Source organism: Triticum aestivum, chromosome 5B (genome assembly GCF_018294505.1).
Source record: "Triticum aestivum cultivar Chinese Spring chromosome 5B, IWGSC CS RefSeq v2.1, whole genome shotgun sequence".
Classification (NCBI taxonomy): Eukaryota; Viridiplantae; Streptophyta; class Magnoliopsida; order Poales; family Poaceae; genus Triticum; species Triticum aestivum.
This window is the reverse complement of record NC_057807.1, coordinates 137,135,890-137,144,859: the sequence shown is the minus strand read 5'-3', so window position 1 is coordinate 137,144,859 and position 8,970 is coordinate 137,135,890.

Genomic DNA, 8,970 nt, shown 5'->3' with positions numbered 1-8,970 from the left:
TGTTGGTGCCCTTCCCGCTCAATATTTGGGAAGAGGCCCAGGGCCTTTGCCTATAAATAGGACTAGCCACCCACAGGGTAGAGACATCTAGAGAGATCTAGATTCGAGAGAGATCTAGAATCTAGAGAGATCTCGAGGAGAGCAATACAGTAGCATCACAGAGAGAGAGAGAGAGAGAGAGAGAGAGAGAGAGAGAGAGAAGGGTGACTGAGCTCCTCCTAGCAGCTCAGACCCCCAGCCAAGAACAGATCCTTGCGAGGTTGTTCTTCCTTGTATTGTTCATCATCATCAGCCCAAGGGGCAATCCACCACACCACACACTAGAGTAGGGTATTACACTACAATGGTGGCCCGAACTAGTATAAACCTTGTGTCTCTTGTGCTGTTCTTTCCATAGCTTAGATCCTAGCGATTAGGCGGGGTGCAGGTTGGTAGAGGGCGAGGTCTCCGCGCGCACCCCAGTGTTCGAACCTCAAGGGTCTGCCAGAACCCGAAATCCGACATTTGGCGCGCCAGGTAGGGGTGCGCCGGAATTCGTCTTCCACCGCCTAGTTCTCCTCCAACCATCGCGTCCATGTCTGACGCTCGTCGGGCCCGCGCCGAGCGCCGAGCCGCTCTCGCTTCCCGCGTCGCCCAGACGGCGCCCGTCGGCGGGCGTCCTCGTCGTTCCCCGTCACCCGCCGTCAACGCCGCCACCGGCCCGGCGGGGAACGAGCAGCAAGCGTCGTCTCAGCATCCGTCAGTGCGGCAACACGGCCGCACCGCTACTCCCTCGCTCACCACAGCTGGTTCTTCGTCCCGCGCGCTCCGCGCACCCATGGAGGCTTGAGCTGCGCTCATCGCGGCGAACGAGCACCTGCACTACCATCCTGTCGGCGACATCTACGAGGAATGGCTCGACCGTGTCGCCGAGCTCATCCGTTCCGCTGCACCGCACCCCGCCCTTCGCGGGCGACGAAGCTCCGAGGGCGCCCCAACCGCCTCCTCCCCAAGAAGGCGCCCTGGCTCCAAGGCGTGTGGCCCCTGGGCGGAACCTGCTCCATCAGATGCTAGCTCGGCAAGAGCAGAGCTGCCAAGAATTCCCACGCCCGCAAGAAGCTGCCCAGGTGCTCCCCGCTCCAGCACGTCGCGACCACGTTCCTGCTCCCGCACGCGAAGACCCCGCGCTGCTCCCAGCTGCAGCGCATGGGGACCCGCAAGACCAGGCTCTTCGTCACCCAAGGCCTCCCGTGGCCACGGCAGGCTATCGTGCCTTCACCACCGAGCTACGCAGCGTTGCATGGCCCGACAAGTTCAAGCCAGACCTGCCTCCCCGCTACGACGGTACGGCAGACCCTGCAGAATTCCTCCAGCTCTACGAGCTGGGCATCGAAGCCGCCAACGGAGACAAGAAGATCATGGCGAACTGGTTTCCCATGGCGCTCAAGGACGGGGCCTGCACCTGGCTCCTGAACCTGGCTCCAGGCACGATCTCCTCCTGGGACGAGATGCGCACCCGCTTCATCGCCAACTTCCAAGGCACCTGCGACCGGCCACCCGCGGTGAGCGACATGCGCCGCATCCAGCAACAACCAGGAGAGACCCTGTAGAAGTACATCGAGCGCTTCAACAACGCATGCCTCAAGATTCCCAAGGTGACCCAGGAGGCCATCATCTCAGCCTTCTCCGACAGCGTGCGCGACGTCAAGATGAAGGAGGAGCTGGCGATGCATGAAGACCTGTGCACTTCCTTGGAGCTGTTCAACCTGGCGACCAAGCGCGCCAGGGCTGAGGAAGGGCATCTCTCCCTACTCGAGCTGCCTGCCGTAGACCCAGAAGAGAAGAAACCCAAGGCAAAGGATGTGAAGCGCAAGGGGGCTGCCGTGCTCGCAGCAGAACCGGACACCAAGCGGGGCAGAGATCAGCCCGAATCCTCCAAGGGCAGCCGGTACTGTGTGTACCACGACCTCCACACCCACAACACCAACGAATGCCAAGAGCTCCGAGCCGTGCGGGAAGGAAGGATCCGGCGTCCCGACCGCAGTGACCGGGGCTACGTCAGAGGAGGAGGAAGGAACGCAGGCCGCTGGGAAGACTGTGGCCCACGCCAAGGGTGGCGCGATCGACCTCACGAGGACCGCTGGCAAGACCCACCTCGCGAGGGAGACTGGAGGGATCGGCCTCGCGAGGATCGCCCGCAAGGCAACGCAGGCCTCCCTCCGCTGCCTCCGCATCCCAAGAGAAACGAGGACTGTCATCAGGATGAGGGGGCTGGGGGCTTCCAGGAGCCGCATGCGATCGCCTGCATCCTGGGCAGAGCTCAAGCCCCAGCCTCTCAGTGCATCTTCAAGCAGTTCGCCCGCAAAGTAAATGAAGTCCTCCCCAAGCTCGAAGCCACGCGCCCTCTCAGGTGGTCGGCGTGCGCCATCACGTTCAGCTCAGCGGATCCACTCAAGTGCGCGGCCACAGCCGGAGTCCTCCCGATGCTTTGCTCCCCAATCATCAGTAACTTGCTTGTCACCAGGACCCTCATCGATGGCGGGGCAGGGATCAACGTCCTATCCGTGGACACATTCAACAATCTCCAAGTGCCCTACAATCAGATTCAGCCAACCATGCCTTTCTCCGGAGTCATCGATGGCTCCACCGTCCCGATTGGGCAGGTCCACCTCCCTGTCACCTTAGGGGCACGCGACAACTACCACACCGAGCTCATCGACTTCGACGTCGCCCACTTTCGCCTGCCGTACAAGTTCATGGTCGTGACTCACCACGGCTACAACGTCCTCAAGATGCCAGGAAGTGGCAGAGTCATCACGGTGCCTTGTGAAGAGAAAGACGCGGTGTGTTCCCTGGAGCGAGCCTTTCAGGCCGCGTCTCTGGAAGACCCGGATCACGGAAGCAGGAGGCTTCCCGAGACCACCCCCAAGAAGAAGAAGACATCGTCCGGCCCGGCCCCTCGGGAGGCAGGCCCCTCAGGGCCCACGCCTGCCTAGGAGGACCCTCCTTCCATTGCATAGGAAAGCGCGCCCGGCGCCCTCCTCAGGCAGGGCTCGGGGGCTCTCCCCTAGAGGGCCACTGATCTTGCCCAGGTCACGAGGGAGGCGCTTGGGCACCACTTGGAGGCGTGCTTCGAAGCACGTTTCCCTCAAGAAGGAGCGAGGCAAGGAGGGCCAAACCCTCAGGAGTTCATCAGCAAGGCGACTCAGGAGCTACAAGAGTCAAGAGTCATGAGAGGTAGCCGCCGCCTACCCGCTGTGGCTCCCCATCCAGGCGAGGATGGTGGGCTGCGCATCTGCATCGACATACCAGGGCTCAACCGAGTCGCCTCTCATGAGCGCCTCTGTCCCTCGCGAGTGGGGCGCTGCGAAGGTCCACCCCATAGCTACGTTCGCATGCCCTACGGCTTGCCGAGCGCGGCTGCCACGTACCAGCGCCTCATGAGGGGCATCATGGAGGCTCAAGAGGCCAGGCGTTCCGCAGCCCTGGCGGAGATGGAGATGGTCCGCGAGGAGCCACCAGAGCCTCCGGAGCCTCCCGAGGCCCCTGGGCCTGGGGGCTCATGAGGATCGGCTTCCGCAGCCCACCGAGTCTACTACACCAACACCCCTTCGTCCTCAACGTCATCAGGTGACATCTTTCAAGTTTCATTTCCAACTGGGAGCGCCCCCAGGGCTGCATTATTCCCAGGTCGCGTGGGTCCGTCCCTGCGGCATGTATCCCTTTTATTTCATGCTGTTAGTTACCTTGTTGGGGGCGCCCCTCGGGCTGTATCATCCCCAAGCCGCTCGGGCCAGACCCAGCGGCATGTATCTCTTTTGCGTTTATTTCGGGCCACGCGTTCGACCCACCATGCTTGTTATTTGATGCCAGCCCACGGCACCTCTTCTTCTCCATGTCGACCGCTTGGGCGTTAAAGGGGGGGTACCTGAGCATCGCGACTCCGGGCTCCTACCGGCTCTCCAGCCCTCACCCTCTGGCCTTGTCCACGGCATCACGACCTGGCATACCAGCGACGGCTGAGACCAGCTCGAGAGCCGGGACCCGAGGACGTAGAGTGTCGACATCTAACTAAGCATGCGCGTTAAAGGGGGGGGGGTACCTGAGCATCGCGACTCAGGGCTCCTACCGGCTCTCCAGCCCTCACCCTCTGGCCTTGTCCACGGCATCGCGACCTGGCATACCAACGACGGCTGAGACCAGCTCGAGAGCCGGGACCCGAGGACGTAGAGCGCCGGCGTTTAACTTGCAGGAACACATCACAAGACAAGGCCCAGTGCCAGGCGCAACCCACCTTGAGGTAGGGCCCCGTGAGTCCCGTGCTGGCTCTCGGGTGCCCAGATACACCTCGCCAGGCCCTACCATGCCAGCCACGTGTCAGGGCGGGGCTATACACGCCCCGGGGACTCCTCCCAGAGGGGAGCCCCCTCCCACGTACCAGTGGAAGCACCATGCTCCGCGCTGGCTGACGACACTGCCGAGGAGCGGCTATGCCCGTACACATACGGAAGTGCTATGCTCCGTGCTGGTGATAAACAACTGAGGGTGGCCTCCGGGCCGCATCAACCTCAGGGAGCCCAGAGCTCAGTGTCTAGCCTCATCGCAACGCCTCCCCACGGGAGTGCCGCGCGAGGGGGCTGGACACGGGGGCTGCGCCTGGGTCACGCCCAGACGCACGCCACCCAGCCAGGCCCCCCCGGGCCTGGTTCGTCGCACGTCGCTCCCCGAGCGGAGCCAAAGTACGAAGGCCGTTTGAGCGTCAAGGGGGACTCCTGAGCATCGCGACTCAAGAGCCTAACTGGTCACGTAGCCCCTCACTCCTTAGTTTTGAAAGGCTAACGGCGGTTGAGGTATGCGCGGGGCCGGGCTCTGCAGACGTAGAACAGTAGATCCACCCACATCTCACCTCCCTACTTGCTGTTCGTGCACCAAGGGGGACTCCTGAGCATCGCGACTCAGGACTAACTTGTCACATAGCCCCTCACTCCTTGGTCCCGTCCTGGTTTCCGGTCGGGGCTAACGGCGGCTGAGGTATGCGCGGGGCCGGGCTCTGCCGGCGTAGAACGTAAGCAAGTAGGAAGGAAAAGCACAAATTTCAAGGAATTCTAAAGCAAATATTACAGTCCATACTGTTATCGCCATACCAAACGCAAGTTTAAACGCCTCCCCGAGGCATGATACATGTGCAGGAATTAAAAGCGGGACAGGAGCCACAACGGAGTCACTTGTCGGCGGTGGAGCAGCGCGGGGTGGCTTCGCCTCGTGGAGCAGCATGGTCGGCAGCGCCTCACTTCGGCTTGGTGCTGAAGGCCCGAAACTTCCCCAGCAGAGCCTCCGCACGACCCTTCATGGCCTCGGCAGCGGCGGCGGCACGCTCGCCGCTTGCTGGCTCCAGCAGGCTGTCGAGGTCGACGTTTGGATCGCGAAGGTAGATGTGGGTGAGGACCCGCGTCAGCGCTGCAGAAGACAGGACACGCGCCTCGGCCTCGGCCATGGGGCCAAGGCCAAGGGCGACATCTTCAAGAGCACGAACCAGGAAGGGAAGCAGCTTAGCGGGGCCGTCCTCTGCGCCGGCCAGCGGGCTCTCCAGGCCACTATCATAAAGCGTCCTCAGCGAGGAGCGAGCCTTCGCCTCCATATCTGCGAAGGCCACGCGATCCTCGGCAAGAACCCGGGCCTTGTCGTCCAGCTCGACCTTCCTCGCCCCCAACTCCTGCTCCAGCGCGCCTAGGCGGTCGCGACGCCTCTTGAGCTTGGCCTCCCGATCTTTGACGGCCGCCTCGCGAGCCTTCATGCCTTCCTCCTGCTCCTGGCGAAGGCGGGCTTCCTTGGCGAGCTGGTCCCGCAGGCCCTGCAGCTCGTCCTCCATCGCCTTGCAGCGACCTCGGACGTCCACCACCTCACCCAAGGCAGCGTCACGAGCAGCCTTCGCCTCAAGGATGGCCTTCCTCTCCTCATCGCAAGCCATCGAGGCCTGGACCAGCGCCGCCTGAATCGAAGCGTCGGAGCGAATCCATCCTGAAGCCAGCTCCAAGCGCCCGGCCACCAAGCGAGGGTCGGCGCCAAGAAGATCCTGCCGCAGCCGGTCTAGTTCAGCAGCAGCACGATCCAAGACCGTGGGAGGAGTCGGAGAGACAGCAGTCGGTGGAGTAGGAGGAGAAGGCGGCAGCGTGACCACAACATCCTAAGGCGGAGCCTGCTGCGCCCCAACGGCTGTGGTGGCGGCAGCAGGCAAAGGCACCTCGGGAGTCGCTTGGGCCATGGGGGAAAAGCTCGCCCCAGCCGGCTCAGCCAGGCCTCGCGAGGACGACCGGGCAGGAGAGGCCCGTGCGTCGCGGTCACGTTCCTTCAGGGGCAGAGGCGCTGCCCCAGATGGAACCTCAGGAGCCCCCTTCGGCTTCTTTGCCGCAGGCGCCAGCCTGATCAAGAAACGCGGACGTCAAGCCACAGCAGCAGAACAAAGAATAAAGACAAGAGCCAAGCGCTTACGGGTCGTCGCCAGTGAGCTCAAGCAGCCTCCGGCCAAACTTGAAGCCCGAAAGCCGGCTGGAAGGGTCGACCTCGGGATGCTCGGGAGCGGAAGGCGCGTCTGCGGTCCGCCTCGGGGCCGGGGCAGACCTGCGGGAGATCAGCCCGGTCCTGTCCTTCTTCGGGATCGGGGGCAAGCTCCCGCCACCTTGCTCGTCGTCATCGCTCGGAGAAATGCGAAGAACGCAGGATCTGCGCCGGGGAAGGGGAGCCCTCGACTCTTTGTCAGTCGCCTCGGAGTCAGGCCCCTTTTCCCACTCCCCCCCTTCCTCCTCTTCGCTGGAGTCATCGGAGGACACGTCCACCAGGGCATCGGGAGCCTCCGTGGGCATGGGCCCGTCCCCGTTGAAGACGGGCATGGCCTCCACCACCTGCTCCCAGTCGTCGCGGAGGAACAAGGGTGTAGGAGCACCCTCCAACCTCGCCACGTTGCCCCCGACCAGAGATTGGAGGACCGCAGCTAGATCTTCGTCGACCAAGGCCGCGGGGCTCGGATGGGGCCTCCACATCGGAAGTGAGTACTGCCGAAGCGGAGCCAGCTGGTGCTCCATGAACTCCCTCAGCAGCGACGCGCCGGTCAGCTTCGCCGCCACCAGGTTGGCCAGCTTCAGATCTGCGTCCATCTTCTCCAACACCAGCCTCTCGCGGGGGTCCACAAGCTCCGCTCAACCCCAGTCACCGTAGCTCATGGGTTGCTCCGTGGGCAAGATCAGCCGAGGGTGGATGCGCCCGGCATCAACCAAGACCCACTTGCTCCTGAAGCCCTCAATCCTTTTCCCGGGGTTCGAAATGGCAATGGTGCCACCGTACGCGACGAAGCTCACGCATGCAGAAGCAGGACCGCGAGAGGTCCGGAGGTAGAAGTAGTGGTGCAGCAAGGCCACTGAGGGCTGCACCCCTACGAGAGCCTTGCAGTAATAGGCGAAGATCACCAGAAGAAGGACGGAGTTGGGGTGGAGATGTAGAGCCTGTAGCTTGTAGTGGCGGAGGACAGAGAAGAAGAACTCGGAGAAGGGAGGCACCTGGCCAGCAGCAATAGCACTTACAAAGAGCGGATAGAAGGTGCTCCCTTGGCCCTCAGGGGTGGTAGAGCCGGCCTTAAACACCTTCGCCCGGTCGATGCCTTGCGCCGTCGCCATCTGGCGTAACCAGGCAAGGCTCGCCTCCGCACGTTCGGCAAGTCAAGGGCAGACGAGTACCAAGCTCCGGCCGGGGACTGACGAGGCGCCATGGCTTCCTAGGTCATGCGGTCGGAGTAGATCTAGAGATTTTGGAGGAAGGAAGGAGAGGCGCAAGAAAGGGGATCTGAGCAGCAACCGGAGAAAGCAGAAGAAGAAAAGCCTAGACAGATGCCGCTCCTTTATCAACTCGCGCGGTTGCTGAGGCACCCACGTCCAATCAACCGCCACGCGGCACCCAAGGCCGCAGGCTGTTAGGGCCCGCGGCGCTTCGCCCTTGCCCTTTCGCCTCTCTGCACGGCCAAGTCCGGGCGCGCCTTGGGCCCGGGGGCTACTATCAGCATTCTGGGAACGGGGGTCCCCAGACTTGCCTGCCTGCGGCTTGCGGCATGGCTCAAGGAGGGGCCCAGCACGGCCCATCTTCATCAACACAAGCCCAAGACCCTCGCGAGGGGCCAAGCCTCGCGGGGCGGACGACACAGAGCCTCCTCAGACACGGCCTCATCAGGCTGGCTCGCGAGGAGGCGGAGAGATCAATGCGGGGTACCTCACGAGGTGCCCATGACGCAAGCCATGACGACCAAGGGTGCCAGGTGGGCGCCAGCCCGCGCAGTGTCCTCCTTTCCTCTTTGGTGCAAAGGGAGCAAGCGCAGGCGAGAGCATCAAGCAAAGGCACCTATTTCGGTGCAACGAGACCAAGACCAGCCCAACGGCAAGGAGGATGTCATTGTGGAGCCCAAGCAGGCGTCACCACCAGAGCCTTTGGCAGGCGAGGACCAACTTTAGTCAGGATAAGTGTACCAGATGTTCCCTTTCAAAATGGCCAATTGTTGGCGCCCTTCCCGCTCAGTATTTGGGAAGAGGCCAAGGGCCTTTGCCTATAAATAGGACTAGCCACCCACAGGGTAGAGACATCTAGAGAGATCTAGAATCGAGAGAGATCTAGAATCTAGAGAGATCTCGAGGAGAGCAATACAGTAGCATCACATAGAGAGAGAGAGAAGGGTGACTGAGCTCCTCCTAGCAGCACATACCCCCAGCCAAGAACAGACCCTCGCGAGGCTGTTCTTCCTTGTATTGTTCATCATCATCAGCCCAAGGGGCAATCCACCACACCACAAACTAGAGTAGGGTATTACACCACAATGGTGGCCCGAACTAGTATAAACCCTGTGTCTCTTGTGATGTTCTTTCCATAGCTTAGATCCTAGCGATTCAGCGGGGTGGAGGTTGGTAGAGGGCGAGGTCTCCGCGCGCACCCCAGTGTTCGAACCTCAAGGGTCTG